We start from the raw sequence: 11,702 nt of genomic DNA, 5'->3' as shown, positions 1-11,702 counted from the left end.
GCGTAACTGGCTTACATACATGATTTGATAAAAAAAAACATCTCTAGAAATTTAAGACGTAACCGTTGTACGTAAGTTGAAGATGTTTCCCGAAATATCTAACGAGGATACCACCTGAACGCGAGGTGGAATTGGGCATTTAATTAGTTCCAGGCGCGAAGACGGTAGCCAAAGCTCCGTATTGATTAGCGTCATCGGAACTATAAAAATTGTTGTCAAAATCGCAAGAGCTTTTCGACGAAGGATTAATATAACCAAGCGTTTCTCCATGGGGAGCGCTGGTATTATTCGTAAAGAAGAAGACATATCAATAATGGCGTTTCAAACGCGTTATGGACATCACAAATTCTTAGTAATGTCTCTCGGATTAACAAATGAAACTGCGGCTTTCATGGATTTCATGAACCGCGTCTGCAAACTGATGCTAGACAAATCCATGATAGCATTCATCGACGATATCCTCGTGTATTCAAGGAGTGAAATGGATCACGAGTGTCATCGCGTGAAGTACTTGAAACGCTTAGGCGTAAAGGACTTTACGCGAAGTTTTTGAAATATGCCCTTTGGCTACGCAAAGTACAGTTTCTAGGGCATGTTATCAGTACCGATGGAGTGTCGGTGGACCCGTTCAAAATAGAAGTTGTGTTTAAATGGAAACTTTCGAATAATCCATCAGAGATTAGGAGTTTCCTAAGTCTTACGGGTTATTACCAGAGATTTATATAAGATATTTCCAAAATCGTAACGCCATTAACCAAATTGAATCGTAAAAATAAGAAATTTGTATGAGGAAACGCACAAGAAGATGCCTTTCGAATACCTAAAGAAAAGTTGACCAGCGTTTTGGTATTAACATTACCAGATGGGGCTGAAGATATGGTCATCTATTCTAACGCATCCCAGCTTAGTCTCGGGTGTGTGTTTGTGCATCAAGGAAAAGTGATCGCGTGTGCTTTAAAATAGTTAAAGATTCATGAAAAGAATTATTCATCACATGATCTTGAATTGGCGACAGTGGTTTTGCCTAAAATATGGAGGCATTACCAGTATAGTGTAAATGTACAATTTTCACTGATCATAAAAGTCTCAATTACTTCTTTGATCAAAAGAAGTTGAATATGAGACAAGGACATTGGTTAGAGACGGTGAAAGAATTGAAAACCCGGATCGACCGGATCTAGGTTCCAAACACCTGTAAAGTTAAAGCTCTTCTTCCAAATAAAGCCCACAAGTCTCGCTATTTTGTTCATCTAGGAGCTACCAGAATGTACCAAGATATGAAACAAAAATTTTTGGTGGCCCGGAATGAAACGAGACATAATAAGTATGTAGAAAAAATGCTTAACTTGTTTACAAGCAAAAGCAAAACACCAGTGGCCTTACAGTAAATTTTAGCCGTTAGACATTCCGGTGTAGAAATGGGGGGGGGGGCACATCACTATAGATCCATTAACTAAACTACCAGGAACGGCACATGGATAAGATGCCATATGGGTAATAGTTAATAGAGTAACCAAGAGTGCTCATTTTATTCCTAGTCGCGAGACATACACTTATGAGAAGATATCGGAAGTATACATGAATGAAATTATATCTCGCCATGGAATGCCGATATCTATCGTATCAGATAGAGATACACGGTTCATTTCAAATTTTTTGTGCGAATTCCAAAAGCAAATGGGTACTAAGTTGTTCGTTAGTACCACATATCATTCGCAGACCTATGGGCAAAGCAAAAGAACAATTCAAACGCTCGAAGATATGCTACGAACATGTATTATATAGTTTGGTGATAGGTGGGATGTCTATCTACCAGTAGTTGAATTTTCATATAATAATAACCACCATTCCAGTATTGGAATATTCTGTACGAAATGCTTTATGGCATGAAGGATCAAACCCAGGGTGTTGGGGTGAAGTGGGTACACTAGAATTAGCCCACAAATATATAGACATGAACACTAATAAAAAGATTTAAGTGATCATGCCCAAGATCGATAAAAGTCTTACGTGACAAAAAGACTAAAACCAATCAAGTTTTATGTGGTGATGTAGTTACATTCCAAGTATCCATGTGGGAAGGAGTTATCCGATCGGGAGAAATTAAGTCCGAGATTTATTGGGCTATTCAAAATTGTAGAATGTGTGGGTAAGTTAGCTACCCGACTCGAACTGCCAGAAGAACTGTGTAGTATACACAGTAGTTTCCATGTTTAGTATTTGCGAAAGTGCTTAGCTGATGAAACAACTTATATAAGTTATGACGACATTAAAGAGAATGATAAATTTAACTATGTCGTAAAACCTATCACAATTCTTGATCAAAAGGTTAAAAGCTTAAGGACTAAAGAAATCTATCAAGTAAAAGTCAAATGAGAACATTGGAAGGAATCTGACACCACTTAGGAGTCCGAAGAAAAGATGAGACGCTTATACCCTTCCTTATCCGGGACGAATTACGATTTCGAGTACGAAGTCCTCTTTAAGAGGGTAGACTTGTAACACCCCTAAAAATATTAAACTATACATATGTTAAACATGTATAATTATTGACATCGGTAATAAAATAGTAAAATTTAACAATAGGAATAATTAACCTAGTTAAAAGTCTTGTCATAAAAGATGGGTAATCAAGAGATTTAACCCATATTACAAACTATAAAAGATGAGGGACCAAAGTGGACATTTATGAAAGTCCTTTTTTAAGACGAGGGATAAACTCAAAACACACAATTGTGTGTATTCTGTAGTTCGATCAAAACCACAGGGAACAGAGTTCCTCATCTCAAACCCTAATCCCCTCAAATACTACCTAAAAATCAAGGAAGGAATCAAGTAGGAACCGATTTCAAGCTAAATTCGTGATCATTACACTTAGGGGATCACAAGGTATGCTTAATTTTAATCTTTGGTGATGTCTTGATTCCTCTTGAAATCTCATAAATGAAATTTTTGAAGAATTATGTATGCTATGGATAAATTAATGTGAATACATGTCTAGGAACAATCCCTAGATAAAAATTTTGTGATTTTGAATCATAATCACTTGAATTGATAAACTATCATACGAGGTTATGTGGGTTTTGCGATAATCACTTGAATCATTGTAAAAATTGATGTTAATTGATAGTTATGATGAGAGTTCTAGTGTGGGTATAGTGTTCTTGATATATGAATCGAATTACTATGCTTAAACATGGTTAAAGTCCTTAATCATGAACATGGTAGTGTTAGAATACTAATTATGCACACTAGATGTTTGATAAAATGCCTGAATGAATTTGAAATAATTAAGAATTATAAAGTAATCACTTGTTTGACTAGTTAGCAACACTAGAGATTGAATATAGAAATATGGTTTCTAAGCGATATGCCTGAATTGGATTCTATAGGCAATTTGGGTGGAAACTCAAGTAATCAAGGAAGATTAGATACCCGTTTGAAAGGAAAGCGTTAAAGGTACATGGCTATGCGCTTCGTAGATTATCGTTATTGTCTTATGTTTAGTTATTTAAATAGTGATTAAATCGTTATGAAGTTCGGTTATTACTGAAACCAGAGGATTCCGTATGTATTAACCGGTTGAAATCACTAGTGTATAGTACTAATTAAAAATATGGAAGTGGTGGATTCCACTTTAAGGTTTAAACGGGTCAAAGTGATCCGAATCATACATGTTTGGTTCTGTGAAAGCCATAGAATTCGCCGACGAAACCAAACGGGTCAAAACAACCAAAGTAATAAACTTTGGTGAAATAAAGCGATGGGTTTCGCTAGTAGGACCAACTGGGTCAAAACAACCAAAGTGAGGATATTTTGGTTGTGTGAAAGCGATGGACGTCGTTAAAGAAAGACCGAATGGGTCAATGGTGAGTCTTGATGTAAACCGGCTATGGGTGAAAAGTCATAAAATGCATTATTCGAGAATAGGAAATGCAGGTCTATAGTCAAAAACTCAGATTTAGTATGACGAAATCGTCAATATTTCATAAAAAGGAAGTTATTAAATAAAGGTTCGACTAGTTGTAGTAGAATGGGTCGAATAAGTAATGAAATTTATTCATAACGAATGCATAAAGTTATGATTAACAATTTACGAATAGGAAATATTCATTTGGTAAGGCTAGTGTAAAAATGAAAACTATTTGGGACAATAGTGATGTTTGAAACTTGAACGGGTCGAATAACTTGGAATTTATTATAATGCCGAGAGCATAATTTTAAGAATTTTGTAAATTCAGAAATCGGGTTTGAGTTCATGTTATAGAGGGTTAAATCACGGTCACGTAGGAAGAAACGTGACCTGATTTGGACCAAAAAAGAATGAGTTATGAGGTTTTTCGTAAAGACCATTTGAGCTGGGAAAATGAATGAAATAGAACAAACTCGCTGGAAAAAGACCTCCGTCGCGCCACGCGATAGAGACCCAAGTACACGTCGCGACACGTGACGGCCCTCGTGGCCCGCGAAGGTTAGGGTATTCTCTATCGCGGCCCGCGACAACTTACTAGTGCTTGAAAAATTTGTTCTTGATATGTTTTGACATCTAGGACTTGTTTAATCATCTTATAAACACATATAACTAATGTTTTGGATGATTTTGGTCATAGGTAATCATAGCAACTTGCGGATGAAGATCAAGCTTGTTAGAGGATCGAACACGCACACATGATGAAGCTTCCGCTAAATTAATCGTGTTTTTTGGGTCACTAAACTTATGTTTAATAAGTATAATTATGTTTGTGATGTTTAACTTATATAAATACTGTTTAAAGGTTTCGAAAGTTAAGTATGTGTAGTTATAACAACATGGTTTAAATCTTTAATAAATGTCTTTTGAAGGTTTGAACTTTATATAAATATTGTTTAATCGATGTTTTTGTAATAAATGAAAGTTAAATACATCATAAATTCTCCTATATATTAATTTACGCATCAAACGAACAGTAAACAACGGTAATATAATAAAATATTCTATATAGTTTCTTTTAATAGTTTTATTATTTTAGTATTATAATAATTGTTATCCCCTTTATTTTTTAACTCTGATAAGCTTGATGTTAACGGGTACTTTTATCAAAAAATACCGGTTCGTTATCCGTAAAATACCGGTTCATTATCAGTACATGAAGGTACAAACCTACACCAGCCTGGTACATAAAACGCCAAAAGTTGATACCGGATTGAGTTTGATAATCTTTTAGTTCGAGAAATTTGGTACTTTTACCCAGTACCATTTGCTCATCCCTGATCACGGGTACCGTACGAACACCAACGGTATCGTACGACTTTTTTTTAGTTTTAGAGGTAGGGATGAGCTCGGTGCCAACTGATACCGAATTGATATTGGTACCGAAAATACCGGTTGCGGTATCGGTATATGAAGGTAAAAACCGGTAGCGAACCGGTACTAGGAACGCCAAACGTCAGTACTGAACTGGTACTTAGGATCTTTCGGTTCAGGAAATTCGGTACCGGTACCCATTACTATTTGCTCATCTCTGACTACGGGCTTCTACCGAACAACATCATTACCATACAACTTTTTTAGTTGATTTTCTTTCGGTTATTTTTTAGTGTTTATTATGCATCTTCTTTTTATTCTTGTCAGCGATTCCGTGTGCAACACGCTCGTAGTGATTTCAAACACATATAAACACAGACTAAATAACAAAACAAGTTCGCCGCAACGCGGCGACGGTTGTTATAACTAGTTGTATGAATTAGAAAAAGACATGTAAGGGTCTTACAGTATATTACATTGGGGGTAAAATCGTAATTTGACTGGAAAAAAAACAAAATCAATGGCGAAGCTGTAAAATTGAACTGAGGGTAAAATTGTAATTTGGTTGCGAGGAAAGAAATCAAGCAATAGTAAAACTATAAATATAAACGGGGCAAAATCGTAGTTTGAAAAAAAAAAGATTTTTGTGGGTGGCAGGTGGCCTCCCAACTCAACCAATTCCATGAAAGCACTATTGCCGGGCATGGTTTTTATTATTGTAGATAATGTAACGTCAAAAATTCATTGGCAAAACAGTGTTACATAGTCATAACTCATAAGATTTTACTCATTTTTCACCTTTATTGTATAATTGTTTGGTAAGTTTTCACTACTCACTATCTATTAAATTAAAATAATATACAAATCTAGCAAATTTACGAAAAAGCAAACAAACAAACAAAACAAAGCATGTACCTGGTTGAAGTAGATGGGGCCCATCATTTTCCTTTCTCTTACGCCAGTTAGGCTAGAGGGTATGGTGATGGTCCTCCAAGGGGGGATGATCCACCACGTAGGCGCCACGTCATAGTCCTCCCAAGGATGCTCCATCCCCCAAAACTAGAGGGTATGGAGGATGGTCCTAGTCATAGTCCTCCCCACCACTTTTATGTTTTTTTTAATCTTCTATATTTTTTTAAATCTTCTAGTTTTTTTTAACATTTAACAAATAAACTAACAAAATATTTTCATTAATATTAAAAGCACATTACATAAACTTAAAAAAACATAAACTTAATAAAAAAAACATAGACGTAATAAAAGAAAAAAACATAGACTTAAATAATATCATGCTTCTTCATGATGTTAGTTTGTAGTTTTTTCAACATCGAACGTTTCGGCTCGGGATACTCATCGACATCCATCATTATTATTTCCCATTCATTGAGCCGAATTTTTTCATCAGAAATTCGGATTTTCTCATTCGACAATCGGACCTTCTCGCGTAACTTTTCTTCCGCTACACGACTTTTTTCTTCGACGGCCCGCTCCTTCGCCTTCGTCTTTTGGGCTGAGACGTCGTTGTACATTTTTAAGTGTTCCTATTTTTTTATAAAGCTCCGGATGCATATATTACAACAATATAAACCAATAAAATGATTGGAAATAGGATGGAAATGATGTGTAAGACTTCTTGCTATATACACATTATGTTGTAAAGAAGAATCAAAGTGAGAAAAGAGAAAAAGAATTGGAGTTTCTAGGGGTGCTTAGTCAATATCATTAAGTTTAGGAAAAAAAAAATAACGGAAGATGTCAAATTGATAGAGCCGGCCCTAAGAATTCGTGTACCCTGTTCGAACTCGAAAAAATGTGCCCTTAAGCCTTCACAAAATTGGGTATTGGGCTCACTAAAGGTCTAAACCTAATGCCAAAAGGGTTAATAACTAATCTAAATCATAAGAATAGTTTTGTAAGGGGGCCTATGTTGGTGTTTGTATGAGTGTACCATATTAAAAAAATATCTTACATATACATATCGGGTTTTTTTATAAAAAATGTGCCCCTCGAAATATCAGGCCCTGGCCGGTGGTCCTCCCCGCCCACCCCACTGCAGGGGCGGACCTACTAAGGCGACTATGTAGTCACGGGACTACAGTGAATTTTCGGGCGTATTTAGAGATGTATGAACGGGTTTTTCGAGTGACAACAATGTTTTCTTGAACGGTGACTCCAAACCTTGATCTTGATGGCACAGACAAAGCTGGGAAGGAGACAAAAGCGAACTAGATCTAACATCGGCGGAACCAGAGGCTGTAAAGGTGGCTGAAGTGGCTCTGCTCGTGAATGGTAAACAGAAGAAAGAAAAGAGAAGGTAACCTAATTTTAATGGTACTGGGCCTGTGTAAAAAAAACCCTGAGCCCTATAATTTGAGCCCGATATCTTATATTTTTATTCTTTTTTGTCCTGAGCCCAGTAACCAATTAGATTTTTTTTTCTTTTATAAATTTACCATTCATCTATCTGAAAGAAATTGTCGATGGCCAACTGCCAAGTAACTAAAAGACAATAATATTATTTCCAACAGTAATTTTGTCATTTATTTATTAGTTTGTGTAACTTGATGGAATAATATTTTGTTTTATATTAATTTTTTATCAAATTAGTTATCTCCCTTATATTTAATTTATTTTTTATTATTTTAATAACTTTTTCGGTCCATTAATCCGTCCTTGGTGGTGACATCATTAAAAAAAAATTCTGGATCCGCTACTGCACCCCAGGGCCGGCTATGTTGATAGTGAAAGAGTGAAATATGCATTATGTTGATTTGACAAATGGTTTGTTGGCTTTGTTAAATCAATATTGACATCATGCATGTCTTTTATGTTCATCTCAATCGTTTATACAACCTAAATTGCAAAGCACCATCTAACACTTTAACACTTGGCTGATATATATCAATCTCGTTTGGCATCAAACTACTTGAATGCCTATACATGTCTTCTCTTATCACTACCATCATAATTTGAAGTCCCACCCATGAGGCCATGACACGCCCCTTCATCATCGAATAGTATTACCAAGAGATTTACTTCATATTCACTAGCTCTCACCCTTCCTATTACTCAGACTCTCATACACTATCGTTTTCATACACTTATCGATTATGAAAAATCGTGTGCTGACTTAAGTGTCGTAGGATGGTCTTAAAGCTTCCACCATGGACCCCTTTTTAATGAGTTTTTCATGGTGTTTTAAAACCTCACTAGAAGATTGGAGAAGAAAAGGTGCAACTATGTGTCACTTCATCGTTGCGACATTGATGCTATATATGGGACCTTTAAGAAAATACAAGTTTTCAAACACGATGTTTCCATTACGATGATGGATATAGGATTTACTAACTAAATCCAACTCCTTGATATTCACTTTAAAATCAGCAAATACCTAAGGCATTACTAAGCTCGTTATACATAGAAATGGCAATGGATGACTTTAAGACATGTGTTGGTATTCTCATTGTCATACTCAATTGTTAAATTATGTCCCATATCCGGTCTAATATAGTAATATCCATCGAGTATCAGGTATATCTGGTAGTTTGTTTAAAAGTTATCCTTTGAGATTTTTAAAGACATTTTTTACTACTTAAAGTTTTTTGTAACTTTATTACACTGTAATATAATAAATATTAAAACTAAAAATGAGTGAATTAGTAGTAGATTAATATATTACCTAATGACAAATAAAAAAAATGTTCTTGGGGATGATTCATAAATTGTTTTTTTTTACCGTTTTCAAGAGGCATACATTGCCACACATTGCCGTACTATTTATTATGATGATGATAAAAATACGAGTATTTCCTACATATACAAAAATCAAATGGGGGAATAGTGCCAGAAAAAAACCAAACCAACCATTTTATTGTTTTATATTCGTTTTAAAATTATGATTTCGTCCTTAATTTAAAATAAATTTACGTTTTTGCCATCACTTCAAAATAAAGTTATGTTTTTGTCCCTCGCTCAAAATTACGATTTTGTCCTCCGTTCCAAATTATGATTTTATCCCCAGATTGAATAGTGCAAGGTAGCTGCCTGTCACTCCCCCATTGGACCAACACGTTTATTGTTTTATATCCATTTTAAAATTACGTTTTTGTCCCCAGCTCAAAATAAAATTACGTTTTTGCCTCAGCTCAAAATAAAATTACGTTTTTGCCCCCAGCTCAAAATAAAATTACGCTTTTTGTCCTCATCTCAAAATTACGATCTTGCCCTCAATTCAAAATTTCGACTTTGTCTGGCACTCTCCCATTGGACCAACCAGTTTATTATTTTATATCCATTCTAAATTCAGCTTTTGTCCCTCTCTAAAATTACGGTTTTGCCTCCAGCTCAAAATAAAATTACGCTTTTGTCCCCAGCTCAAAATTACGATTTTTCGCTCCATTCAAAATAAAATTGTGGTTTTGCCCTCAGCTCAGAATTACCTTTTCGCCCCCAGTTAAAAATAAAATTTTGTTTTTGCCCCCACTTAAAAATTACGATTTTGCCCTGTGTTCAAAAATGTGATTTTTCCCCGTTTAAAAATTATGATTTCGCCCTCAATTCAAAATTACGTTTTTCCCCGGTTCAAAATAAAATTATGTTCTTGCCCCCAGCTCAAAATTATGATTTTTCCCTCTGTTCAAAATAAAATTGTGCGATGATTGTGCCCTTAGTTCAAATTTAAATTACGTTGTTACCCCAAGTTAAAAGTTATGAATTTGCCCCTGTGAAAATTTACAATTTTGCCCCAGGTTCAAATTTACAGTACTGCCATTACTTTAGCTTTTGTCAAATTACGATTTTACCCCAGTCAAAAAATACAACTTTCCCTCAGTTAAAAATTACAATATTGCCATCGTTTTAGTTTTTTTTATCAAAACTATAAAAGTGTTTTGTTTTAATTTGTTGACTCGATTTAATTGTTTTCCGTATCAATGAGCTGACTAACACTCCCTCAGTATTCGGTCATCGCCCCGCAACGCGGGCAGGACACCAACTAGTTACCTACATATACAAAGAACCTTTGCGGCAATAGTTCCACCCTTCAATTGGTGGAAAAAGGCGGTGGCACTTTTTTTATTTTTTTTTTAAGTTTTTAATATAAATAGATATTCTTATTGGTCTAATCAATTTACGATTTCATATGTAGTTTACTATTACCGTCTTGCCCTCAGATTAAAATAAAGTTATGCTTTTGCCCCTAACTCTAAGTTACGACTTACGATTTTGCCCTTTGTTAAAAAATATGAATTTGCCCCTTTTTCAAAAATTACGCTTTCACCCTAAGTGCAAAATTACGATTTTGCCCTCATTTCAAAATAAATTTATGCCAATGCTCCTAGCTCAAAATTACGATTTTGCCCTTAGTTCAAAACTATAATTTTGCCTCTATTTAAAATAAAATTATGGTTTACAAATTTGCCCCCATATTAAAATTATTAGTTTTCCCTCATTTGAAAAATTTCGATTTTGCCTCAGCTAAAATTTGTAGTCTTGCCATGGTTTTAGTTTTCCCTCCCTAGCTAAAAATTACGATTTTCCCTCGGTTCAAAAATATGATTTTGCCCCCTTTTCAAAAATTACGATTGCGCCATGGGTTCAGAATTACAATTTTGCCCTAGCTCAAAATAAAATTATGACTTTGCCCCCAGCTTAAAGTTACGAATTTACCCTCAGCTTAAAATTATGAGTTTGCCCTCAGCTAAAAAAATTACGATTTTGCCCAAGTTAAAATTTGTAGTCTTGCCATTGCTTTATTTATTTAATTTTTTTTTTGCAAAACTATAGTAGTTTTTATTTTACTTTGTTGAATCAATTTAACTTTTGTGTCAACCAGGTGTCTAGCACTCGCTCATTGGTTCTGACAAATTACTATTTTGCCCCCAACTCAAAATTAAAGGTTTGCCATCGTTTTAGGTTTTTTTTTTTTTTTTTTTTTTTTTTTTTAGGAAAACTATGATAGTGTTTTGGTTTAATTGGTTGACTCAATTTTTTAATAGATCGTGTTATAAGTAGTATGTATAAATAACTAAAATACATACGTGCATGTTATGAAACTAAGAAATTTTCGGCTTGACGCCCCGCAACGCGGGCTGGGCATCCAACTAGTTAAATATCTACAAAACCGATGAGCGGCAATAGTGCTTGCCTTCAATTGGGTTAAATGGGCGGCAGGGGAAATAGTGCCAGGTAGCTGCCTGACATTCCGCAATTGGCCCAACAAATTTACGATTTTATCCCCCCTTAAATTTACGATTTTGCCATTAGTTCAAAATAATGTTTTTGCCCCCACTTAAAAATAAATTTACGCTTTTACTCCCAACTAAAAATTTCAATTTTGCCCCCGGTTAAAAATTACGACTTTGCCTCGTTTCAATTTACAGTTTGCCATTAGTTTTTTCCCCTTATAATTACGATTTTG

General features: G+C 35.0%; 1 long non-coding RNA gene across 1 annotated transcript; it reads left to right on the top strand.

Moving 5' to 3' along the window:
• Window positions 1–2,750: 2,750 nt before the first annotated feature.
• On the top strand, window positions 2,751–4,804 carry LOC110934263. The gene is made up of 3 exons (XR_002588190.1): window positions 2,751–2,889; window positions 3,393–3,459; window positions 4,611–4,804. It is a non-coding gene; the product is annotated as an uncharacterized LOC110934263 (long non-coding RNA).
• Window positions 4,805–11,702: the final 6,898 nt, after the last annotated feature.

This window comes from Helianthus annuus, chromosome 4 (genome assembly GCF_002127325.2).
Source record: "Helianthus annuus cultivar XRQ/B chromosome 4, HanXRQr2.0-SUNRISE, whole genome shotgun sequence".
Classification (NCBI taxonomy): Eukaryota; Viridiplantae; Streptophyta; class Magnoliopsida; order Asterales; family Asteraceae; genus Helianthus; species Helianthus annuus.
The sequence above is the reverse complement of the archived record's forward strand: the minus strand, read 5'-3'. Positions and strand labels throughout refer to the sequence as shown.